The sequence below is a fragment of the Phyllobates terribilis genome, unplaced genomic scaffold, assembly GCF_046119375.1.
Source record: "Phyllobates terribilis strain yellow unplaced genomic scaffold, ASM4611937v1 Scaffold_2__4_contigs__length_985480577, whole genome shotgun sequence".
Classification (NCBI taxonomy): domain Eukaryota; kingdom Metazoa; phylum Chordata; class Amphibia; order Anura; family Dendrobatidae; genus Phyllobates; species Phyllobates terribilis.
Window position 1 is genome coordinate 166,510,496 of NW_027362762.1, and position 10,188 is coordinate 166,520,683.

A 10,188-nucleotide genomic window follows, 5' to 3' on the forward strand; every position below is an offset into this window, starting at 1 on the left:
TTTATTACCTTAGTCGCCCTCCTTTGTACCCTCTCTAGCTCCAATATGTCTTTCCTGAGCACCGGAGCCCAGAACTGTGCACAATATTCTAAGTGCGGCCTTACCAGCGCTTTATACAGAGGAAGAACAATGTTCTCATCATATGCCCCTATTCCTCTTCTGATGCATGCCATGACTCTATTTGCCTTCGCAGCTGCTGCCTGACACTGGGCACTCCAATTTAATTTGCTATTAACCAAGACGCCCAGGTCCTTCTCCATGTCAGATTTCCCCAACGGTTTCCCATTTAATATGTATGGGTGACTGCTGTTTTTTTTTCCCATGTGCATGACCTTACATTTATCGGCATTGAACCCCATTTGCCATTTTTTGGCCCAACTCCCCAATTTATCTAAATCCTCCTGTAGCTGTGCCCTATCCTCATCTGTATTAACTACTTTACAAAGTTTAGTATCATCTGCAAATATTGCTATTTTACTATGCAACCCTTCCACTAGATCATTAATAAATATATTAAATAATATAGGGCCCAAGACAGACCCTTGAGGCACCCCGCTAGTAACCCTGACACACCCTGAGCTTACTCCATTGATAAACACCCTCTGCTTTCTATCACTCAGCCAGCTATTTACCCACTTGCACACATTATCCCCCAGACCAAGCATTCTCATTTTATATACCAACCTTTTGTGTGGCACGGTATCAAACGCTTTGGAGAAGTCAAGGTATACAACATCCACTGACTCTCCCCGGTCCAGCTGTGAGCTCACCTCCTTGTAGAAGGCCATCAGGTTTGTTTGGCAGGAGCGATCCCTCATGAATCCATGTTGATATGGAGTTAGACAGTTATTATCATTAAGATATTCTACAATAGCATCTCTAAGAAATCCTTCAAACAATTTACCCACAACAGACGTTAAGCTGACTGGTCTATAGTTCCCAGGGTCACTTTTAGACCCTTTTTGAATATTGGTACCACGTTTGCTTGGCGCCAGTCTAGTGGGACAGTCCCTGTCCATAAAGAGTGCTTGAATATAAGATACAGCGGCCTGTCTATCACATTACTTAATTCTTTTAGTATCCGGGGGTGTATGTCATCTGGGCCTGGTGACTTGTCTATTTTGATATTATTTAGGCGTTTCTGAACTTCCTCCTGGGTTAGGTGGGTGATATTTAGCGGAGGGTTTACTTTATCGCTCTGCATTTCCTCCGATAAATTGTTTTCTTTTGTGAAAACAGTGGAGAAGAAGCTATTGAGTAGGTTTGCTTTACCCTCATCGCCCTCTATGATTTTACCCAGGTTATTTTTGCAATGGGCCAACTCCATCAGTTTTAATTCTTTTACTGTTTAAATAGTTAAAGAACAGTTTGGGATTCGTTTTACTTTCCTTGGCAATTAGTCTCTCTGTCTCCTCTTTTGCTATTCTTATTTGTTTCTTACAGATTTTGTTTTTTTCCCTATAAGATATTAGCGCTTCCTCGCTGCCTTCTTGTTTAAGTTTACCGAAAGCCCTTTTTTTGTTTTTCATTGCCCTCTTGACTTCCTTATTTAGCCACATTGGCTTCCTCCTATTCCTAGCCCTTTTATTCCCATAAGGTATGTACCTTCTACAGTGACTATGTAGGACTGTTTTGAAAATTTCCCATTTTCTATCCGTGCTCCTATTACTAAAGATACTATCCCAGTCTATAAGGTGAAGGGCATCTCTTAGCTGATCAAACTTTGCCCTCCTGAAGTTCAGTGTTTTTGTGACTCCCTTGCTGGGCACCCTACTGAAGCACATGTGGAATTGTATAATGTTGTGGTCACTATTTCCCAGGTGCCCCCCGACCTGCACCTCAGTTATTCTGTCTGGCCTGTTAGTTAATATTAAGTCTAAAAGGGCCGTCCCTCTAGTTGGTTCCTGCACAAGTTGTGACAAATAATTGTCTTTGATAATTGACAGAAACCTGTTTCCTTTCTGAGATCTACAGCTTTCGGTTTCCCAGTCTATATCGGGATATTTGAAGTCCCCCATAATAATCACCTCGTTATTTTTTGCTACTTCGTCTATTTGTCTCATTAATAGACTTTCCGTGGCTTCTGCTATATTTGGTGGTTTATAACAGACTCCTATGATAATTTTATTATTGTTTTTTGCCCATGTATCTCCACCCATAAGGACTCGACCTCCTCATTTCCCTCCCATACATCCTCCCGTATTGTAGGCTTTAGACACGTCTTTACATATAGACAGACTCCACCCCCTTTCCGACTTCTTCGATCCCTTCTAAACAGACTGTAACCCTTTAAGTTAACTGCCCAGTCATAGCTTTCATCTAACCATGTCTCGGTTATTCCCACTATGTCATAGTTACCTGTAGATATTTCTGCTTCCAGTTCATCCATCTTGTTTGTCAGGCTTCTGGCATTTGCTAGCATGCAGTTTACACAATTTTGTTTTGTTCCAATCTTCTCCCTGTGGATTGTATTAGAAATTTTCTTACCTCCCTTCCAAGTATCTTGTCTTGGACCTTCTTTGTCGCACTTCATATCTTTCATTAGTATGTTCTCTGGTTGCATGTTCGTGTCCGGCGTTTTTCTTCCCATCCCCTCTTCTTCTAGTTTAACGCCCTCCTGATGAGTGTTGCGAGTCTCCTGGCGAATGTGTGTTTCCCGGGTTTGTTGAGGTGTAGTCCGTCTCTGGCAAGGAGTCCGTCATAGAGGTAATTCACACCGTGGTCAAGGAATCCAAATCCTTGGATATGAGTTTCACTTTTTGTATTGAAGAACTGAAATAAATTAACTTTTTGATGATATTCTAATTTAGTGAGAAGCACTTGTATCTACTACACTCAGCGAAACATAGGAGCTTCTATAGATTGTAACCTCTAAATATTTTCTGTTATTTCTCCTTTTTATTTTATAACTGTTTGTCACTTTATTATTGACTCTTTTTACTAATTTTTCTTGTAAGTACTGTATTTTTTATACAAAAACATTAACAGCTTCGCGCCAGAGCCTGTTTTTGCCTTCGTGACCAGGCCAATTTTTTCAATTCTGACCACTGTCACTTTATGAAGTAATTACTCTGGAACGCTTCAATGGATTCCCCTGATTCTCAGATTGTTTTTTGTGACATATTGTACTTCATGACAGTGGTAAAATTTCTTCGATATCACTTGCGTTTATTTGTGAAAGAATCGGAAATTTGGTGAAAATTTTGAAAATTTTGCAATTTTCAAACTTTGAATTTTCATGCCCTTAAATCAGAGAGACATGTCACACAAAATAGTTAATAAATAACATTTCCCACATGTCTACTTTACATCAGCACAATTTTGGAACCAAAATTTTTTTTTGTTAGGAAGCTATAAGGGTTAAAAGTTGACCAGCGATTTCTCATTTTTCCAACAAAATTTACAAAAACATTTTTTTAGGGACCACATCTTATTCAAATTGACTTTGAGGGGCCTTTATGACAGAAAATACCCAAAAGTGACACCATTCTAAAAACTGCACCCCTCAAGGTGCTCAAAACCACATTCAAGAAGTTTATTAACCCTTCAGGTGTTTCACGGGAATTTTTGGAATGTGGAAGAAAACAATGAACATTTACTTTTTTTTCAACAAAAATGTTACTTTAGACCCAATTTTTTTATTTTCACAAGGGTAACAGGAAAAAATGGACTACACAATTTGTAGTGCAAATTCTCATGAGTGCGCTGATACCCCATATGTGAGGGAAAACCACTGTTTGGGTGCACTGCAGGGTTCGGAAGGAAGGAGCGCCATTAGACTTTTTGAATGTAAAATTTGTTTGAATAATTAGCGGACGCCATGTTGCGTTTGGAGAGCTCCTGATGTGCCTAAACAGTGGAAACCCCCCCACAAGTGACACCATTTTGGAAACTAGACCCCATAGGGAACTTATCTAGATGTGTGGTGAGCACCTTGAACCCCAAGGTGCTTCACAGACGTTTATAATATTGAGCTGTAAAAATAAAATTTTCACATTTTTCCCACAAAAACGTTTTCATCCCTTAATTTTGCATTATCATAAGGGTAATAGGAGAAATTGCACCACGAAATTTGTTGTGCAATTTCTCCTGAACACGCTGATACCCCATATGTGTAAGAAAACCACTGTTTGGGCACACGGCAGGGTTTGGAAGGGAAGGAGCGCCATTAGACTTTTTGAATATAAAATTTGCTTGAATAATTAGCAGACGCCATGTTGCGTTTGGAGAGCCCCTGATGTGCCTAAACAGTAGAAACCCCCCACAAGTGACACCATTTTGGAAACTAGACCCCTTAGGGAACTTATCTAGATGTGTGGTGAGCACTTTGCACCCCCAGGTGTTTCACAGAAGTTTATAATATTGAGCCGTAAAAATAAAATTTTCACACTTTTCCCACAAAAAATGTTTTTCATACCCTAATTTTGCATTATCATAAGGGTAACAGGATAAATTGCACCATGAAATTTGCTGTGCAATTTCTCCTGAGTACGCCGATACCCCATATGTGGGGGAAAACCACTATATGGATACACTGCAGGGTTCGGAAGGGAAGGAGCGCCATTTGACTTTTTGAATGTAAAATTTGTTTGAATAATTAGTGGACGCCATGTCGCATTTGGGGAGCCCCTAATGTGCCTAAACAGTGGAAACCCCCCACAAGTGACACCATTTTGGAAACTAGACCCCTTAGGGAACTTATCTAGATGTGTGGTGAGCACCTTGCACCCCCAGATGCTTCACAGAAGTTTATAATATTGAGCCGTAAAAATAAAATTTTCACATTTTTCCCACAAAAAATGTTTTTCATCCCCTAATTTTGCATTATCATAAGGATAACAGGAGAAATTGCACCATGAAATTTGTGGGCAATTTCTCCTGAGTACGCCGATACCCCATATGTGGGGGAAAACCACTGCTTTGGTGTACGGCAGGGTTCGGAAGAGAAAGGAGCGCTATGTTGGATGGGATAGGTTGCAGACACCATGTCACATCTGAAGAGTCGCTGACATGCGGAAACAGCAGAAACCCCCACAAGTGACCCCATTTTGTAAACTATACCTCTCAAGGAATTCATCTAGGGAATTAGTGAGTATTTTTTAATTTTTAAATTCATACCATTGGGCAGTGAAGAAAACATAATTATATTTTTACCACAAAAAAATGTTTTACCCTCAGATTTTACAATTTCACACAGGGCAATGGGTAAAAATGGTGCCGAAATGTGTCACAATTTCTTCTAAAAGTGGCAATAGCCCATATGTGGCTGTATCATACCGCTTAGCCATACGGCGAGATCTGGGAGGGACGGAGCGCTATTTGACAATTGGAGAACAAATTTTTGTAGAATAGGCATTTGGATTTGGAAGCACAAAATTTTCTGAATTTCTTTTGGGGGACAAGGGCCATTTCGCTTTTCCAGAGCCTTTCTGCTACCAGTAACTTGGAAGTCCCTTATATTTTTAACAGATAACGGACCTGAGTGGGGACTAGCTTTTTTTGAGGACTGAGTTGAAGCTTTTATTGGGAACATTTTACATATTGTTTATCCGGCGCTCTAGGCTGAGCACTTACATCGGGGTTTCCATCTAAATTTCCAAGTGATGTAATTCAGATGAAACCCCTGCGGGATCCATTCACTGTAATGAGGCAGCAGAGTTACTCTGGACTCCGTCTGGCCTCTGTGTAGCGGTGTCCTTTTTTTCAGAAGTGCACAAAACTGTGGCCAACCGCACTTTTATGCACGCCTAAAAAAACTGACACCGTGGGATCACAGGCCAGACGGCATCCACAGTGGCCTATATCTGCCTCATTACAGGGAATCTTCCGCCATGGGTTCTGTCTGAATAACGTATTTCAGAGATTTACACGGAAACTCTGGTGTAAGTGCTCAGCGCAGAGCGCAGGATAAATGTGAGCAGAGCCTTACTGCGATCTTTGGGAGACATAATAAACAAATCAGTAGCAGGTGAAGAATTGGTTTTATTTATTTTTTACGCCGTTCCTCGTGCGGTATAAGTGATGAGATTACTTTATTCTTCGGGTCGGTGCAATTACAGAGATACCAGATTTATATCGGGTTTTTATGACTGACAGCTGTCACACACTAAAAGACACTTTTTTTTGCAAAATCTAGTTTTTGCATCGCCATATTTTGAGAGTTATAATTTTTCCATATTTCGGCCGACAGAGTCATGTGATGGCTTGTTTTTTGCGGGACGAGTTGACATTTTTATTGGTACCATTTTTGGGTACGTGACATTTTTTGATCGCTTTCTATTCCATTTTTTTGGGAGGTAAAATTAACAAAACCAACAATTCAGGAATTGATTTTTGAGTTTGTTTTTTTTATGCCGTTCTGCGTGTGGTAAAAGTGATAAGGCAGCATTATTCTTCAGGTCAGTACGTTTACAGCGATACTACACTTACTGTATATTTTTTTTATGTTTTGGCGCTTTTACACAATAAAACAATTTTATAGAAAAATATATATATGTTTTGCATCGCTTTATTCTGAGAGCTATAACTTTTTTATTTTTCGGCTGATGGAGCTGTATGGCAGCTTTTTTTTTGTGGAACAAGATGACGTTTTCAGCGGTACCATTTTTATTTCCATTCTGCTTTTTGATCACATTTTTTTCCACTTTTTGTTTGGCGATATGATGAAGAAGCATAGTTTTTTGCTCCGTTTTTTATTTATTTTTATTACGGTGTGCACAGAAGGAGTTAATTAGTGTGACAGTTTTATAGATCGGGTGGTTTTGGACGCGGCGATACCAAATATGTGTACTTTTTTTGTTTTTGCATAAATATACGGATTTATTGGTTTAATATTTTATTTATTTATTTTTATTTATTTTGTGATTTTTTTTTAACAGTTTGAAAACATTTTTTAGACTTTTTTTTTACATTTTTACTTAGTCCCTGTATGGGACATTAATTTTTATTTTTCTAATCACTGTTCTCATGCAATGCAATAGACATATATTGCATTCCATGAGAGCTTTGCTGACAGTTTCACACTGTCTGTTTCCTGCTAGACTTCAGCTGCAGGCTGAGTCTAGCAGGACACCATACATGGCAGATCCGGAGGCGGTCATGTGACCTCCGGCTGCCATGACAACGGCAGGTCCTGTCAGACATCAGGGAGCCGTCGGAGAGATAAGTGGACGACCCCCTCTCCTCTCACTATCTTCTAAATGCCGCAATCACTATAGATCGCGGCATATAGAAGATAGCAAAGGGTTAACATCATTGGGACCTGATCCAATCAGGTCCCGATGATGTCCCCAGTCAGAGCTGTCGCTCTGCACCGCACCTGCAGCACTTGCAGGACACTGGGGGTCCTGAGGGCTGCGGGACCAACGACCGTTCATAAACGTAGGCGCTGCACAGAGCCCAGGCAGCGCCGACGTTTATGTACAGTGGGCGGTCTGGAAGCGGTTAATAAGTTTGGTCCTTGTATGCTTTAAAGAATTGATAGCCTTTCTGAGATGCTCTGGCCTTTTGACTGTTGAACATCAGTTTGTATTTTGAGGACTCATCACCCCTTTTTGTTTGATGAGTGGAGGCTGCATGTTGTGTATCTGGGGTATGTGGATGTGTTGGGGTATGATTTATGCTCAACTTGCAGCCTAACGTGGAAGGTGAGTGCAAGATTGAGTGAGTGGAGATAGAATAACCTATTGCAGTCACACCACGTCACGTGCTGAAAAGTGTGTATCTGACACATAATATGACAATGACTCAAACATTTGTAGTTTTACATCGCACTTAGCAGAAGATACTAATTATATATCCCATGAAGGAATGGCAACAATATACAACAGAAGTCGCCCCTATTCTGTTCTGGGAAACAGCAATATGTGTACTTAGGTGTAACTAGAAAATGTAAGCTATGGAATACGGAAAATACAGCTATAATTCTTGTAAAAAAATACACACTATACAAACAATCACTAAGAGGAAGGAATAGAGAAAAACGTGTTAATGCCAATAATTAAAATCAAATTGACGAAAGCTATAAAAAATCAGATTAGCAACAAAGGGCTATTGAAAGTATTTTTTTCACAAAAACTTGCCCACAGCTACCAGTACTGATAAAATAAGTAAAAAAAAATGCATATTCACCCATTTAATCAAAGCAGCTTTCAAGCCATTTTGCAAATTGTCCTTGCCTTTTTTTTACTCTGCTGCATTGGTGATGACCCACATACCCCAGAGACAGATACAGGCAGAAAATGGCCTCTGGGCAAGAACAGTACATGGGCACTTTGCTGTCAAATAATTTTCTAACAGAAGCTGTGTGCTGCTTTGGTGGTGGAAGTGGGCCCCTTTACCTCTTGGGCAATGATATGTCCACCCCTGACATAGCCCACATGATCCCTGCAGCTAATCACTGGCATTAGAGTCTTCTACCATCCAACACTAAAGTCAGTGATTGGTAGCAATGGTCACTTTGTGTTACAGTATATAGTATATCACCAGTGCCAACAATTAAAGAAAAGACCAGCAAGGAAAACTTGAGATGTAGTGCAGGTACAGTAGGGATTCAATGGGTGAGTATAATTTTTTAGTTATTTTATAAGTACTTGTGGCTGTAGACAAGTTTTTAAATAACATGTAAAAACCTTTTAAGGACAAATAGTTGTACAGGTAAGGCAATAAAGCTGGCAAACTATTAGCAAATTAGTACTGATTTTCTTGCTTAATGTAAGCACTGTTGTTACAAAGTTGAAGGGATTAAAACTTTAATTGGATTCAGGTCTGGGCTATAGAAGCCTGAAGGTTTGGTTGCAAAATTGACTGATATTTGGAACTGTGCATAATTCCTTCCACCTTGACCAAAGCCTCAGTTCCAGCTGCCAAAAAACAGCCCCAAAGCATAATGTTGCCTCCACCATGCTTCAAGGGAACGGTGCAGTTTTGATGATGTGTTGGCTTTGTCCCAAACATAGCGTTTGGAATAATCACCGAAATGTTCAACCCTGGTCTCATCAAACCATAACACATTTTCCCACATGCTTTTGGCAGACTTGATGTAAGTTTTGGCAAAACATAGCTGAGTCTGGATGTTTTTCTCTGTACAAAAAGGTTTCCATCTTGCCACCCTACACCACAGGCTAGATATATGAAGAAGTCTGTATACTTTTTTGCTTCTCCCCTGCCCAGGCGCTGTGGTATGATCAGACCATGTTCATGGTCAGACACAGCCATTACACAGTACATTTATAAGATTCTCTCAGCACAGGAACATTTTTTTAAACACACCCAGTTGTAGAGTTTATTTTTATTCCAAGATCTATTGATTAAAATGTACTTTTGTTCGTGGCACAACACCTTTAACTCTGAAACACTGTGGCATTTCAGATAAAATCATAGTTTAGTAGCTGCCAAGGACCGAGCCACATGGGAGTCTAGTCGGACAGATGTTTCCCCAGCGAATTGTCTCCGCCTGCTGCCCTGGAGTGACAGATTTCACCCTACACACATCTGTCATTAAACTATGCTTTTCTCTGAAATGCCACAGTGTTTCAAAGTTAAACATATATGGCTGAAATCATATAGCCAGTGGATCGGGCAGCATGTATCAGCTGTCAGGTTCCTTATAAGTCGGCACACACAATATCCTTTTCTTGTGCTGCACAGTGCATAATCATAGCCTAAAGCCTCATTACAACGTTTGTGATTTTTCTTGTAAGTAAAAATACGGACTGTTGTTCATCACTGTTTTGGTTCCAAGTTTCTTCAGTGTTTGGTCAGTGCTACAGTTTTTACTAACAATGTTTGATCAGTAATTTTTCGCTGATGAAAAAAAACTGCAAAACTTTACAAAAATAAACCCATGGAGACATGTACGCCGCATTGAATATGAGGGGTATGTGTTCTATTTATCAGAATGTGTGATACACAAACATTAGAATGAATCCTTAGTAGAACTTTTATGTTATTTGAATAGAGATTACTTAGGATTGAAACATTGAAATACACAGTCTAGTGTTCCTCTTTTTATTTCAGAAGGGGTAACATTTTACGTACGGACTTACTAATCTAATATTAGGACGTCAATAAAAAAAATTTGAGAAAATATTTATTGATTTATGACTAGACATGTTAGTTAATAAGGAAATATGATGGCTTAGTAAATGCAAATGCCAGACAACGGGAAAGGCCCAGCCTTCTATTCTT